Consider the following 16,908-nt stretch of genomic DNA (forward strand, 5'->3'; position numbering starts at 1 on the left):
CATCGGCCGATCCCGTTAGCCAAATAGCGTTCCCCGACCATTTTAACGTGTCAGATGAAAGCATCTCGTCCAGGCTCTGCCTCTCCGCACCCCGCGTGGGGAGAACGCGAGCATCGCCGGGCCCTTCGGGTTCACCTTTGTGAACGGCGGAGATACGGAACGGTGCAGGAGAACCATTGTGCTGGGCGCGGTGCGAGGGGAGCCGCTGTAAAATGGTTGTTGTCAGCCGCGGGGCTGGGGGAAAAAAATGACAGAACGGCGTCGGCCTGCAGGACTCCCGTCGGTTTGTCTCGGTGTCGTTATTTCGGCAGGCTGTGTGATAACCAGTTGAACGCATCGCGTCCTTCACCTCCGCCTGGTGAGGTTTGAGGGCCCCGCGTGGCAAGGGCAGATGGCTGAGATGTTACCTGAAGGTTTGGCTGCTATTGATTCCTTACCGTTAAGGCTATTTGTGGAGCGTGGGACGCGGCTCTTGTTTTGTGTGTTTGGATAAAGGTTATCGGCTTGGAGTGCTTTGGATGAAACGTTCCCAAAATACCATCCCTGGTGTTACATGTAATGTTGAATGGTACAGCTCAGATCTCCTGAGAAATGCCGGTCGTGGTGGCACACCGTGATGCTGAAAATACCGTGGAAAACCAGGCTGTATTTTGACAGTGGTGAAAGCTTGTTTTCCTGTTCTGCGATTACAAAATAACAACTTTTGTTGCAGGAAGGAGGATTTTATGATACATGTTTCTTCAGACCCTGTTTGTTTCTGTTGCCCCTTCCTGTAGTAGTGTGTCTGTTTTTTGTTGCTGGCATCTCAGGGCAGACCTCATCAGCCCGGGTTGGGCCCTCCCATTGGATTCCCCATGGCACCCGCCTGCCTCTGCTGGTTCCTTTGCTGTCTGTAGGACCCTCTTCCCTTTGTCTGTTGACTCAGACGTAGTGATGAACTTGAACCTCACTGTATCCCTTGAACTTGAGGGATGTTTTTCTCCTCCTGTGTTAAGGATGTGCTGCTAAAGAGAAAATGATTCCGGTAGAACAGCTTAAATTACATTTAATCTCATTGAAAAAATATCTAAAGTAAAAGATCTTTGGATAGTTAGCTTATTATTATTACTGTTATTGTTATTTTGCCTTTAACTGGGCTAATGTTAAGTGCTGCATGGAGAGGACCGGAGTTACAATTATATACACAGAAGGTGACTTAGGCCTCAGGTTGGACTGTTGGAAGAAGTTATCTATCGTGTCCTCCCATTAGATTCTGCTGTAGGTGAGGTTGGAGAATGTTAAACGTTTACTTCCATGGAAATAACGTTCCCATTTGTGCAGCTTCCATCTTTGCCTGATCCGATGTAATTCATCAGGTCGTGTCACTGCAGTGACGTATTTTTGATGTGCTGTGAGGCAGCCCAGGTTTGTGCGCGTGGTGAAAGGAATCAGAAGAGAAGCAAATATCACACTAATAATTACATCTTCAGATGCATCCTACTGGTGGATTTCCTGTAACCAGGATGTGTTGTAGAGAACAATAGATGTGGCAAAGAGTTCAGAGAGCCGTTTTAAAGATTCTGGAGTAGCTGAGAGCAGTGGGGTTCCACCTGGACACAACCTGAGTGGTTCCATCAGGTGCCTCACATACATCGCCTTCCAATTCTCTTGTCTAGCAAAGGAACGCTGTGTGCTGCTGCTCTCGCCCTTCTGTGAGGCTGTACCTCTCTTCTTGCTCTGTTGAGGCTACAGAATATCTGCAAAATATTCCTCGTGTGGTTTATTTAACAGAATATTTTGTCCTATGAAAGGTTGAGGGCTGGTCTGGGTCTCCATGAACCAGGAAGTGGTAAAGAAGCTGTGATAAATATCCTCTAGGAACTCGTCTAGGATACGATCTTAGTAATTATGCAGGTGTTTTCTGGTCGTAATAAGATCACATTGAGAGCACATGTAACATGTGGAGGTGCACACCAGGAGCCCTGAGGATCCCTGGCTGTTGGTGCTGCCAGCAGTGATGCGGGCTCTTGTCCTCTGTATTACAGTGGCCATCAGCTGTCTCCTGTTCAAGCATGCCATGAGGTCAGAGGGCTTTCTGTTGTTTCCTCACTCAAACGTGGTCAGAGGGGAAAGCTTCACTTCAGCTCTGGAGGAGAGGCACAGCTGCACTGCGCGGTTCTGCTGCACCCGGCGGCAGGGCTCGGTTGTGGATGACTTTGGTGTCCTCCCTTGGCCAGCCGTTGTGGCAGGATGGGGTGGCTTCATGCCTTCTGGGCTGGTTGGCCATCCTGCCTACTGTCACTTGTGAACACAACCTCTGCCTTCCACAAAACGCTCTGCTCATTGCAGAACAGATCTCCGTGCTCTTCAGTGGGCTCCCGGGGCCCCAGAGGTCCATTTTGTTGCAAGGCCCATCCTCCGCCCGCTGTCCCACGTGTGTCCCTGCAGTGACTCTTCTCTTTGACCCTGCACTGAGCCCCTTCAGCCTCAGCAGCAGAGAGCAGACCCAAGGAAACATCCAGTGATGTTGTGCCATTTTGGTGAGTTGCAGCAGGTTCGTGAGCTGCTGGGTGAGTGCTGGAGAACCCCAGCACTGAGGTGGGTTTGTGCAGCCATGGTTTGACCAGAGAAATGCTTGGAGATAGGTGGCTGTTGGTGGCACTTTTCCCAGAATACGTGGCAGCTGGGTTTGGGGATTCTTTGTTCTCGTTGCTCTCTAATGGGCTGAGGAGATGCTCATCGTACATTGATTTCTGCATGGAGAAGAGGCTAGAAAAAATTCATTGGATGGAGGGTCAGAAAACCACTAATCCCCTCATGTGAAGTTCCAGAGGGAGCTCAGCTGTGCAGAGCTGCAGCACAAAGAGTAAAAGCAGAACTCAAAATGTAGGAACATGAAATTAGAGGTGAAGTGCAAAGTGTCTGAGGGGAAAAGGAGCGCACGAAACAGGAGGAAAGGATGGAGAGCAGCTTAAAGCACAGTTGGCTTTTAAGCACTGTGTTCCTTCCTCCTTATCTGAGTGCTCATTTACAGCACAAAACATGGAGGAAGAAATACTTTCTGAAGGTCCTTTGAAACGCAGTAGGCATTGGGCAGCACAGTGGGTGCTCCAAACATGGGTTCTCAAAGCGTTTTTTCAAACAAATATTTGGTGATCACTGGAATTATAGGGTTTTTTTGTTTGCTTTTTTTTCAGTACCGAAGGGAAAGCACTGAGAACTCGTAATACTTTGTCAGAAATTATTACACTGGTCACTCTTGACGCTTTTATTTTGCTTTTAACGTCCTGCTAAACCCTCCTGGTTTCTTTGGCAGAAGAAAAGGCAAGGTAGCCACTGTAAACACAGCGGGAAGCAGCCAAAGCAGCAATACGTTTTCTCTAAATAGAAAAGTCCCCCTGCTTTACTCAGCTTGCTGAGTTGGTTGGGCATCTACCTGGTAGCATGGAGGTGATGTCTCCCTTCTCTTGGAGGCATGATGAGGATGGCCCAGCAGACTCTGAACACGAGATGATGGCTCCTTGATAGGAGCGGGCAGCAGGTGATAGTTTTGCCTGTTTTGTGTTTGTATTGCTTGGCTAGAAAGAGTTTTGATTTTCTCTAGAGGTCAGGATGGGGTGACAGCATGAGAGTTCCATATTAGATATTGTCCTTTGAGAGGGGAAGAACAGAAGTGTTTTGTTTGAGGGAAAACTTAGACCTCGAGGAAAGCAGCACAGCGCTGGGAGCAGGCAGGCTCTGCAGTTCTCTGCGCTGTCATCTTCTGCTGACCCCCGGGGTGGCCCTGCCTGCAGCCATGCTGATGTTCTCTGTGTGTCAAACGTTCCCTCCTCCACTCGTGGAGTTGGTAGGACGGCCTTCTGTCAGAATGGGGGGTCTGTGGGTTTGCTCCAAAGCTCTTGCTGTGCATGCGGGAAGTCGAGTCACATTTGAAAAGGAGATTTTGATATTTGATGTTAGTCTCAGCCATCCCTGCTTGTAGCTTTGCAAGCCAATGCATAGTGTACTCGAATTTTTAAAATGTGAATAAAGTTGTTTTCAGTCTTTCTCTTCAGCTAAGCTAAAATCCCACTTTCTTCCCTTCTGCACCCTGCACCAGCGCTTGGAGCAGCCGGAGCCCTCTGCACGAGCACCTCTCCTTGCTGCTTTGGCTTCACTTCGTTCTGCTCTGGGCCAATTTCTAACCTGAGGAAAGCCTTGGGACCCAGGAGCATGGGAAAGGGGAGTATGTGAATTCAAGCATGCTGAAAGGATGGGGAACGTTTCTTGTAACAGCTTTTGGCTTGTTCCCCATCCATGTGTTCAGCCTGTTTTCCAAACATCCAGAAATCCTTCCTCTTCCCTGACGTACCGCTGCTCAGAGGCAGCAGCAGACCCAGGAGCCTGTTCCCAGGGAGCTGCTGCAGTGGGATTTATTGGAAGAAATCACATGTGGGATTGCACATGTTGGTTATTTTCGTTTCCCTCCTCCTTGATATGCAATTGTTGCTCTCACCCCAGTCCTCCCCCCCATCATTGTTGGCTCCCTCCCTCCCCCAGCCAAGGAGATGAGAGGAGAGGTTATTTTTGCTAATGCTGCTCCTCAAATAGGCCACGAGCATACAGTAAGTAGCGCAGGAACTTTCTCCATGGGAAACCATCGGTTATTAGGATTTCTCAAGCTGTGTCCCAGTGGCAGTGCAACATGTTTCTGGAGCTCTGGGCCGTGGTTGTCACTGCTGTCAGCTCCTCCCAGTCCCCACTTCCTTGTAACCCAATCTGAGGGCAGATCATGGGATTGGAGCACGCCTCGCTTTTCCCCGGTGCTCTGAATGTTTGGGTTGCCTGTATGTTCTTCACAGGGTAAACTGTGTGCTGTGATCCTCTTTTTTTTTTTTTTTTTTGGCTTTGCCTGTTCCAAAAAGCAGTTGACAGTTGTTAAAATCAGTTCTGGGCCAGGCACGATTTGATGCAATTAAACTGTGTTAAATGCGTTCCAGAACTGTTTCTTGGCCTAGATAGCAAACTAGTTAAACTCTGGCTTTGGAATCTATTTCTGTATGGTTTGACCCTGTACCCCTAGGTAAGCTTTCTACTTTTTTAGATCTCAAATACACACAGGTCTGCTGTCTTCAAACCCATGGCCCTTCCATGTCTCCTTGGGCTTTTTCGTTACTCTCAGCTTATCTGAGCCTTGTCTGGAGAACCACGCACTGTAGTGATGTTGTTCCACTGCCCGCAAGGACTGAATGCATTGCAGTGAGAGGATTTTCCCTGGCATCAGCTGGACTGGTACAGACCCCACTGTATGGCTGCTCAGTGTATCCTAGTGCAGAGGAAGGCTGTGAGGTTGAGGTTTTTGTGAAGATTTGCCATTTTAATTAAAGAAGAAGGTAATCCAGGCCTTGACAGAATCCCACCCTGGCGTCTAGAAGTGCATATCAGCATTGGGAAGGAAATAATGATGTGTTTCAGAGAAGAGCCTTACTGAGAACGCCAAGCTCCTTTTTCCCTATAGGTTAATTGCCACATAGGCAAACCTTGAACTCTTACCTGAGTGTTTGGCTTCATTTTCCTTCTTCCCATTCCACACAAACCCCCCTCTAACTCACGCTTTGAAGTATTTAAAACTAGGTTGGTCTCTGGCTGGAGGTGTGTGGTAGAACCTCGTGTTAATTCTTGCTGGGACCTGCCCGTTTTGCAGCAAGAATGCAGGCAAGCCCATCTGAATGCTGAGCACCTTTCCTTGGTGGAGAACAGGAGATTGTTTTTCCTCCAGTGAGCGCAACACACGGGCAGGTGAAGCTGAGAGCATCGCCGTTCCAGCAGCCATGCCGGGTACCCAGGGGCGGACAGGAGGTGGGAAAGGTTTGTGAGGATGCTGGGCCTGAGCTCAGCTGGCGTGTGTGGTGGCCACTGGAGATGTTTCCTTCTCCCGGTGTGAGATGTGGCTGCAAGCTGCTGGCTGAGGCGTGCACCAGGCTCCTGCTGGATCAGCTCCTTTGCTGAAGGCCTGTGAGCAGTGCTGGGCTCACCAGTGCTCAGAATTCCACTTTCTTGCTGGTTGAGAAGATGGAGCTCAGGTTCCTCAATGCTAAAATGACCTGGATTGAAGAAGAATTCACTTCTTTTTTTGTGTTTGCTTTTTGTCCTGCGTAAAATCAGTTGTGGAAAAAGCAAGACCTCATCCTTACTGCTACTTTTGTTTTCGTTGCAATACACATGTTTTAAATTTGTTTGCAAAGCCAAGATTGGACAGAGGATTTGTTCCCGCTTTGACAATAACAAGCAGAGCACTTGGGATACTGGACTAACATGAAAATGGTTTATTTACAAAGAACGTGGTTTGTGCACACTGAGTTGCAATTAGAAGGACATGAAGAACATTTAAATAATTACTTGTAGTTTATTAGAAAAGAGCTGACATTCAGGTTTTGGTGCACACACCCATGGATTTTTTTTTTAAAAACATTTTGGTAAAACCCCTAAATTTTTCCAAATACAGGCAGGTGTTTCTTCTTCTCAGCCCCAATCTCCTAAAATAACGTGTGAATCGGTGTTTCCAAGCATTTTGGGTGTTGCATTTTCCCCTGTCGCAGGGACTGTGGGCAGCGCAGGCAGCCCAGCACCAGGGCACAGCCCTCCCTCTGCACTCCCTGCTATTGAAAACTGATGGCTGTAGTGACTATAAATTGTTATAATCACAGCTCATTTTGTCGGCATTGCAAATATTGTTATGTTTAAATAGAAATAGGTATCATTAATATTAATATCAGGAGAAATGAAATATTAACACACAAATAGAAATTAAAGTAACCTGTAATACGGAAAGATTGTCTTAAATATGTGATGCTTTTATGCTTTCCTCTGAGCTGACAGCTTGATAATAGTAATTCCCAGTTCTTAATTTCATCCCCAAATCTCAAAGAATTTGAAACAGGTGATGGATGCCTATTTATTTTTCACGTTCTTGAGGTGAGGTACAAAAGTGCAGGTGGAGGAAGGAGCGAATGCCCAGCATTGCCATGGCAGCAGCTGAGTGAAAGCACTGTGTGTGGATGTCGCTGCAAAACCGGACATCCTTGTGGAGATGTGCAGAGGCATCCCTGCGTCCTGTTAGTGCAGCCCCTACACAGCTGGATCTCCCATCTTCTTAAGGGTCTGGCTGCTGTGTAATGCACATACTGATGTTCATGAGGAGCGGAAAGCGTTCCCACCTGATGCACTGGGAAGGAGGAGGAGCTGTGAGCCTTGTCAGCATGCTGTGCTGAGCAAGCACTGGAGGTGTTCAAGGCACAGGGAGATGTGGATTTAGGGCCACGGTCAGCAGCATGGAGGGGTGGGTTGGGGTTGGACTTGAGGATCCGAGAGCTCTTCTCCAACCTGAACGATCCTGTGATTGCCAGCTGTACCTAGCAGTTTGTGAGGCTGCTGAAGGAACAAAGATGATGCGGAGCAGCGCGAGGAGCGTGTCGTGTGAGTTACGATCTGCCTGCCTGCTCATTTTCTGGTTTGGAGGCACCGAGCACCTGCTGATTTAGGGGTTTTCTCTTTGTGATTTCATGCCTGCGATTAGCATTGCTAAGTGCGTGACACACAGGGCCTCACCACTAAAGCATGTTCTGCAAATCCACAAACAGAGTTACACTGATGGTCACTGTCAGTCTGTCCTGACGAGTTTCCGAGGGTAACCCAGCAGGATGCAGCACGCTTTGTTGGGTCCCTGTGATACAACAGGTCTTGGACTTGAGCTGTCTCAGTAAAGTCCTTTCCATGAACAGAGCTGCCACCTCCTTTTGGTGCTTCCTTCATGGCAGCTGTTTGTTTCTTTTTAATTATTGGGGCAAGACATTGAAGTGTTTCAGTAATATTCCAGTGCCTTCCCTTTTACTTTCAAGCCCTACAGAAAATTTCAGCTGCTTGACAGAAATCTGTGATTGCATTTTGTCCCATTTTGCCAGGATATCTCAAGGTAGAAGGTGAACAGTAATAATAGGACTTGGCAGATGGAGGGGGCTGTGAATGCTCTGGTGTGATGGTGTCCTTAAAAAAGCTTGTTCTGGACAAAAATCTCAGTCCAATACCTGGTTAGTTGGTGCTGCCATTGCAGCATTGCCCCTCAGTTAATAGGAAGGCCGTATTTGTTCAGCTGTTTGGAGAAACTATTAATATTCTGTCTGAATTGAGCAGGCTCTAATACTGATTAGCTTGTGCACAAGGTGGTGATGGCAATCTCATTAATTTTGTATTTAATTACCAAAAAGTCAAAGCAGAGAGCTTTGGAATGATTTGTAACCATCGTGCTGTTCAGTGGCTATCAGTGGGATAGGGATGTGGGATCACCAGGAGTTTAATATACCTTCCCCTTCTGTAATTTTCCTGTTTCTTTTTGCCTTGCTGTTTTTCATGTGTGTTTCGTTTAAAACGAAGTCGTAAGTAGTTCGGAGCAAGGAAAATGGTGGGGCAGCATCTGGTCAGGTGTCTCGAATCTCCAGGAAGCTTCCTGGAGGTTTTCTTCCAAGATATTTCTCACTGAAGTCTGTTATTTCCGAGCTCGCTGGCAGTGTCGATCTGCTGGGTTCAAGTGTTACCTGAAGGATAAATCTGCTTGTGACACGGGCAGCTGGTCTGTGTGCTTCTAACATGGGCTCTTGCAAGCTTTAATAGATACAGACAAGGTATGAGTGATTCTCTCTGCAGGAAGCGTGGGCTTCCATCTGCAGATGTGACTTTCTGCATGCATGCACACCTCGAAATCCCTCTGTCTCTGGTGCAGTGCTGCACATGCTCTGCATGGTGTTCTGTAGGACATTTATTTCACAGGGACAAATAATTTTGTAAAGCCTTTCAGTAACAGTGGTTCCAAATTTGCAGTGACTTAGATGTGCTTTGCAGCGATGTGCTGTACTTTGCTTTGTTCCACTGTAGTAGAAGCCACTTGTCTATGTAACTTTTAAACAAGAATAAAACAAGCGTTAAAGGAGGTGGTGCTCAAGGTGTCTGTATAAGCCAGCAGTAAACTCGTAACTTTAATCCTGCTGGCCTGGCAAGCATTGGGATCATCACTTTCTCCTGCTTGGAACTGCTCTCCTGGGCCACATTTCCAAGGGAGAATTCTCTTAGCCATGGGTGTGCTGAGTTTGAGTTACCTGAGTGCTACCAGTCGGGAGCTGAAGTTGGCATCTCATCTGCCTGAGAGCTCCTTGCTCCCGTGGGGGCTTTGCTTTTTTTGTATGTGTGATGTCATCGTTCTGCGAGGTCTGCGCTTCGACATCCTCCAGGAACACAAAACCAGGGGATGAGACCAGAATGCCAAATGCAGAAAACAAGTAGATCTGATTCTTCCTCCCCTCCCTCCCTCCCTCCCCCTTTTTTCTTTGAAAGGAGCTCTCAAGCTGACTTCTTACAGCAGGAATTAGTTTAACAGAATAAAAGGGTGTGAGAGAAGCACGCTTATTTCTTTTCTCCGTTTCTTCTCCTCCTGCAGTGTGTGCTGTAGGTAGTAAAGGATGTGATGCATCTTATGTGCCAGATGCAAATGTATTTCTAGTTTATAAATATCTTGGTCCCCATTGCCTGGGGGGATCTGCTTTCTTTTAGCATAACCTTTCTGTTCCCACTGTTTTGCAGACATCCACATAAGCCCTGCATAGTGACTTGTGCCCTGGGTGTGCACGGAGCAGACCCTACGTTGGGTGTTCATGTAAATGTTGGTGGCACTGACAGCTTTCCTCCAGGACTGCAGGGCCAGGGGAGCAGCCAACCCAAGGACAGGGCTGATAGAACCATGCTGGCTCTGTTCTGGCCTGAGGAATTCAGAGTAAGAGCTGCCTTCTGTGTGGTTGGTTGGCTGCACTCAGCGGTGTGGCCCAGGTAGATACTGACAGGTTTGTTGTTCTTCAGGCTAGAGCTCTGGCTATTCCCTCAGTCACAGTGACTTTGCACAGTGATCTGCAGACGGGTGATTTGAGGTAGTTGGAGGCCATGAGCTCTAAACATGGGTCCTTAGAGGGCGGGTTGGTGGTCTCCAAGATGTCCTGATGCTGTGAGCTCGTGGGCAGCAGCACTGCTGGAGCTGGTGCTCCTTGCCCTGCTGCTTTCAAGAAACCTGACTGCTGCTTGGGTGCTCTTTATAGCTTCATCCAACAAGGAAATGCTGTTCTCTGGCATGGTGTGTTGAGTGCTCAGTAACTCCCTGTCCAGCTGGGCTGCGGGGCTGACCTGCATGCGTGATGAGGGAGCAGCCCTGGCTTTCTGTGTCGGTTCTTGGGTATCAGGGGGTTGTCCTACTTTCCCTCCTCAAAATACAGGATCCTTAGAATTTGTAGAATGGACACCTGACTTTCCCTTTGTTTACTAGCCAACAAGAGCAGTCAGCGAATAGATCTTCCTTTTCATAAAGGAAATGCTGCTTGAAACTTAACTGTGGTTTTCTTTCTTATTTGTCTGTCCCTACTGACAAACAAAAGGCATAATCCATTATTCCAAACTGCTGAAAAAGAGCCTTCAGGATGCCAGGTATGAAATTGTGCCGCTCGTTCAGGTAGCGGTAGGAAATGGCACGTGAGATGTTTTAGAACCCACAGAGAAGAAAGTTCTTTGTATGTGTGAATTTAGTATTCACAAAAGGTGTCAGATTGACAGCCTGGGAGGTTGTGGAGATTGGAATGTTGTTTATCCCTAGAGTAGTGCAGTGCAGACTGCAGTGGTGCAGGACTTGTGTGCATTACTCTGCTGTTACACCCTCCTGGTGCCCTTCGCAGGCAGCCTCTAGGGGCAAGGAACATTTTCTCTGTGCCCATTTAGAGCTGACTGCTTGGATGAAACTGTCAGAAAGATGTGAGGGTTTTTGGCTTTGGTTGTTGTTGTTTGTGATGAAGATGCTTGTCTCCTGAGACCCAAAGAGGTAGGAAAGGAATTTGATAACGTCTGCCTTGGTGCTGCTCCTGCTGCACAGACAGCCTTCAGCCGCCGTGTTCTCTGGCTTTGTGCAGACTGCTGGTCTCAAGTCAGAAGCTGCTAGCCATTCTAGATCTGCTGTAGCACAAAATCAGCTAAATGGTACCATTCCTTCATGTAACAAGCTGGGCACTGGGTGGAACTTGGAAAAAAAAAAAGAGGAAGTGAAAACCCCAGAACAAAAACCCAGACCTTGATCATTTAACACTTGGCATAAGGGACAGCGTCAGACCCTTCTGTTCTTGCTGTGGGCTTCTGTGATCTTAGGTCACCTCTTATTCATATACTTTACGTCTTGTCTGTAAGCTAAGAGTGTTTATTGCAACTCTACTAAGTGCTCGACAAAGACCTTCAGTGAAAGTCCAGGTCTGATGCTTTGCCAGTTAAATAATAGCTTCGTAGGAGAAAGTACTGGGGAAAAAGGGAGAAGGAGCACATTTTTCCAGACCCACTGTAAGACTCGATGAATGCCTGTGAACCTGTGAGAGGAGATTCCATAGGTGTGGTCTGCATTGCATTGACATGGTTGATGTTAGTCATGCAGAGCTGTTTTCCTCATTCTGCAGACTAGGAGCAATAGTTATGATCAGCTTTCTTCAAGCTGTGTTGACAGTGTTTGGATACCACAGACTGATAATGAATCAGCTTCAGAATGTATTGTCTTTCTTTCAGAGATATGACTTTATTTGACTTTTAACCAACAGAACAAAAGCAGGTAATGAATGCAAAGGAAAAACAACAACACGAAAACCCAACAAAACCAAACCACAGCAGATGGTGGCTTTTTGAAAATGTCCAGCATCCCTCAGCAAGATCTGTCTGTTCTCATGTGGGACTGTTCCATGCCTGTCCTTGCTCTCTGCCACATTACTTCTTCTGTATCCTAACAGAACCAGACCACTGTGGTGTATATTTGCAGACAACCCCAAGGAAACCCTTCAGACCATGCATCTTAATCCCACTCAAGCTGCACAACGTGGTTGCAGCTCTGGGCAGCAACACTTCTATTATCTTCACCCTCAGTGTGCAATGGCTGCTTGTCTCTCTGGCTACCATGGTCTGGCTTTGCTGAAGTCACTGATTGCCTTTGGATCTAAGGCTCTTCATGGGAGCTGCTGCTGCCAGCCAGCAAAGTGCGGGCATCCAGCTCAGTCCCTGCCTGCAGTGAGTGCTTATGGAGGAGTATAAGATTATTTTAATTGGCTTTTTCTTTGCAACGCCATTGCTTTACTGCACCTCTCAAAGGTCACTGTCAGAAAAGTCACTTGCTAGTAGCTCCCTCCTCGTGCAAAAGCCAAGGCCAGGCTCCTTGAGTCAGGTAGGACAACAACCTTGCTTTCAGAAAGCCTAAGGGAGGGCAGGCTCCACCATCTCTCAATTAACCTCTTCTTTAAAGGCACAGGAAATAGTCTCATCTGACTGCAGCAATCAAATTACTGTTCCCCTCAGCTGAAGAGTAGAGGTGGAGGTGGTCGCTGGTATATTTTTTTTCATTCATTTCCTTTTGTGAATGATCAGTGAGAACAGCTGGATTAAGCAGCCTTGTGTGTGAGCACACAAAGAACCTACGAGCTATGAAATGTGCCATCGGATCTGTGCTGTTGGAACAGACCAGTTCCTGATTGCAGCTTTCTGTCAAATTTAGGATGGATGTGTTTTTACTGTAGCTGAAATTACCTTTTCAGCCTTAAAATACTTTAATGCTTACTAGGTACATTCAAGCAACTTGAGTACTTCAGTCTAGAAGAAAGTGCAGCATTTCTTGCTTGGGAGCAGAGGAATTGGTGCACAGGAGAAACGTTTTTGAAGATGCTTCTGGTCAGAGGCAACCCACATGGAATGGACCTTGGGCACTAGAACCTGCTTTGTGCACATTGTTTCTGTGTTGTTCCAAGTATTTCCTTCAGGTGCAAATGTTCACCTACCTCCTCCATGCTTATATCCAGGACAATCTGGGGAAAAGATGGACCCATTTACCTTCTGTGTGCGCCGTGACCAGACCTGTCTACCTGTGCAGAGGCAGCTAAGCAGCAGGGTGCCTAAGTCCACCATGTGCTGGATGTTTTAGTAGACCAGTGAAGGTAGCTGTGCTATGTTCACTGGGTGCATTCTGCTGAAAGCAGTTCCACGTTTCAGTTTTACAGTACCTGTAGGTGGTGGTACTGAAGGAACCCCTAGCGCTCGAGCAGTCCACCCGTGCATCATCCTCCTAGTGATACACAGAGATCACAGGGATGTAGGCCAGTTGTAACAGGTTGACTTGTTTTATGCAAGCTTGTGAAACCAAAAGAAGGAGAGGTTGGGGCTGATGGAGAGCTGGAGGTGTGCAGCAGAGGGGAGGAAGGCAGTGAGCAGTGATGGGTTGGCAAGGAGCTGGCAGGATGAGTTCTGACACTTTCTAATTTTGGAGTTGCTTGCCTTTATAACCTTAATAATTTTGTTCTAATACACTAGATACTAAAATCACGCTGTATGTTCTGAGGAATTTGGTTACCATGGTAATGGGTCTATAAGTACATGGGAGATAAGATGTCAGCAATCAGAACAGCTGTAATTTAGCACACAGACCTGTGATTGCCTGGACTGGGGAAGCAGGCCGCTACAAACTTCAGCTTCAATCTCCTGCTTTGCTGCCAGAATGCCTGATCCTGTGTGAAAGTGACGTCAGAGCTTCGACAATAAATCTTTCAGTTTTATGGAATTTCAGCAGACATGCCCGAAATTTCTGGGTAAACAGAGCACATACCTCCCTGTGTGCCAGGGGAGGGAGGTCTCTGCGTTCCCACCCAGCCTCCGGGTGCAATGCCAGCATTTCTCAGGCCTGGCGATGGAGAGGTTACAAGGGGGGACTGTCCTGGCCAGGACAAAGCTGGCAGCTTGCTCAGAAGGACGGAATGAGCCGGAGGATTTGCAGTCATGGGAGCATGGATGGGACCGAACGAAGTGCATGGCTGTGCAGTGACAGCAGAGATCCTGCATGAAGCTGTGGTTTGTCAGGAAGGAGAGGATATGAACAACTTGGGTGCATCCACTGATAACGTGGTGACTGTAGGACTGACTGAGGCACAGCACAGCCCTGGGCTTGTGCTTCTCCCTCAGGATGAAAAAGGGAAGAGAAAACTGTTTAAACTTTTGAAGGCGGTGCAGCAAAATGAGTAAAGTGTGAACTGACAAATGATAAATACAAACTGTAAATCAGTCTTAATCAGTTCTTAAATGGGCTCCTAATCCAAACAGGATGGGGTTCTGGAGCAGCCTGGTGATCAGAGTGGTGGCTTTAAGAAGCCCTTAGGGAGCTGGCCATCATTTGATGCCTGGGTTCTATCATATAGCTGCTTCAAACAGCAGGTATGGGACTTAGCAGGGCCTACAGTGCTGTGAGCTTAACTGTCCCATTGAGAGATATCCAGCTCCTGAGCCACTGCTGCCTGAGTTGTTGTGTGGATTAGTTGAAATAAGCACACTCAAAATTAAGAGTGTCCTTTTTATCTTAGCACAGGCTGAAAACCTCTTTGTTGTAAGTAGAAGGCGTAGAGGGAAGCAGTGTAGGCCTTGTAGAATCAAAGGAGCAGCATTTCCTCAGCTAGGTAAAATAGTGAGAAAGATGTTCTTTGCTGTTGTTTTATTTTGGGTTTTTGTGTGTGTGCTTGGACTAATCCTCTTGCTGTGTGCTATTTAAAAAGTTTTTCTGCTCAGTCATGTGAGGACAGGAAGAATAAATACTTAGCTTGAACTGGAGTGAAACAGGACCAGTTGCCTTCCCTTTGGGGAATTCCAGCAGGAAAGGAGGTGCTCGTGGGATGAAATCATGGCTCAGTGAAGATAACTCCACTTCTGGGAGCAGAGAGCCCAGCAGAACAAATCGTGCTGCAGCAGAAGGCTTCAAATGATTCTGGTGCTGAAATATGCTCTGCTTTTTTGGACCTGCTTTGAGTTACAAACTGAAATAAGAAGCTTACATACGTGTAATATCCCTTGTGTTAAACAAAGTGGGCCCTTCTGGTAACAAGGTGTGCTTTGATGAACTGATGTTTGCTCAGCCCTGAAGGACAGCACTATGGATGTGCTGTGCGTGGTCCTGGCAGTGGGTCACCTCTCTGTCAGAGGTGCCGGGGGCATCCCCAGGCCTCACACAGCCCAGCTGGGATGTTCTTCCTCCTGGAAACGTGCAGTGTAAAAGCAGAGTTTGTGCCTCTTGGATGTGGTATCTGTGGAGCAATTTCCGCAGGTTGGGTTTGCTCTTTATAGCTTAGATGGTTCATGCCTTCACTCTGTTATATCTATCTTTGGCTCTTACGTTTTATGGGCTATTCCCTTGTTTTTCAAGTCTGAGCACTTCCCATGGCTTGCTTATGTATCGCTTTCAACTCTTGCACATTTTCTCTTGCAGTTTAGTTTGTCTTCTCAGCCATTTATGACTTCTTACTTCTAAGCCTTGTACTGTGCTTTCCTTTTGCTGCTGGTGGATGAGCGGAGAACAATAGCCAGGAGCAGACTGGCAGAGGTTTCCTATATGTTTCTTGAGAAATTCTGTTATTATTTTTCCAATTGATTCTCTCTCATTAATTTGACATCATCTTCATGTAACTGTGCACCTACTTCCATTGAGCTGCCTGCCCAAGGCTCATCTCATGTGTGTTAGGTTTAGTTTAGGAGCAGGGGTGGTGTTGACCGCTCATTAATTTTGGTCTTTCATCTCCTGTTTTGGTTCTCATTCACATCCTATTTTAAGGATCCTGTGTCATTTTTGGTACTGACAACCCCATGCTTGCACAATTGAAGTGTTTTCGTTTTCCTATTGATCTGAAAGCCTTCCTTTCAGGCCTCCTTTCTGAAAGGGTGTGATACTGCTGCTTTTTAATTACCTCCTTTATTGAGGGTAATTACCTGTACTGTGGGCTTTAGTAGCTTGTTTCTGGGTCTTAGGTCATCTGCCCTGAGCCCAGAACAGCTGATCTGCTTCCATTCTCTATGTTTCTCATTCCAGGACAGAATTGGTTAGCAGTCAAGAAATGTTTGCTTGAAATTCTGGACCCATTGGGACATCTGAGCTGTTATGGGCAGCTGGAATTTCCCAGGATTTGGCCCCTGGGCTCAGTGGGCTCCCATCAGCTGCCTTTCTCCTGAGCACTGTGCATGGCCTGCACTGCGACTGCAGGCACTGCGGATCGGAGCAGCGTTAGGTCAGCGATGCTGCATGGAGTGCAGGAAAATAGTTGGCAGCCACTCTGAACCTAATGAATTGCTAAAGAAGGCGGGCAGAAGATTTCATTTTTTCCAGTTGTCTTCCTCATAGCTTTGCTAGCCTAAGGAACTACTAAATTTAGAGCTGACCTTCATAATAAATATACCAGAACTATCACAAGCAGAGGCATTTGGAGATGGTAGCGCTGGGGACGTCGGTATGGTTGGCGCTTCCTGAACATTCATGAGAAATGAACACGGGCTGTTCTGCAGGTTCAACTTCAGATCCAATGGGATGCTTTGTTTTAATAAAGAGGAAAAAAACAACCCAACAGGCTGCTTTTTGGCATTAGATCTCTTTCAGTTGCATCAGTCGTGTTATTGAAGCGACAAGCTTTGTGGTGCGTTTGGTGTGTCTCAGGTGAGTGATGTTAGGTGTCGTCACGTTTGTAACTGTTGTGAATATAGGTACAGTTTCTACAGAGTATCTGTCTTCAGCACAGGAACAGGCTTGCCCAGCTGGTCATCTTTACTACTGCTTAGAAACAGTCAGAAATACAGAGCAGAAAACAGAACGGAGAGCACAGGATGACTGGTGCTTCCATTGGCTTTGCTGTTGGTGCACATCATCCCAGTAAACGCTTACACCCAACCCAGAAGCACAGATCCTGAGCTGTGGGGAACTTCTCTGCCTGACCCTCTGGCTGCTGACGTTCCTGGAAAGTAAACATGCAGGCAGCACAGCTCAGCGAGTGTGCTGGGTAAGTGATTCAGGGAGCTGGTGATGGACATTTTAGTGTCAGAATC

General features: G+C 47.2%; 1 protein-coding gene across 1 annotated transcript in view; it reads left to right on the top strand.

The window, feature by feature from the left end:
* The window catches only part of TAOK1 (TAO kinase 1), a 55,971-nt gene that overhangs the window by 662 nt on the left and 38,401 nt on the right, over positions 1-16,908 (top strand). The gene's annotated exons all lie outside the window — the stretch shown is intronic.

This window comes from Lagopus leucura, unplaced genomic scaffold (assembly GCF_019238085.1).
Source record: "Lagopus leucura isolate 7727_CA_CO unplaced genomic scaffold, USGS_WTPT01 Super-Scaffold_100024, whole genome shotgun sequence".
NCBI lineage: Eukaryota > Metazoa > Chordata > Aves > Galliformes > Phasianidae > Lagopus > Lagopus leucura.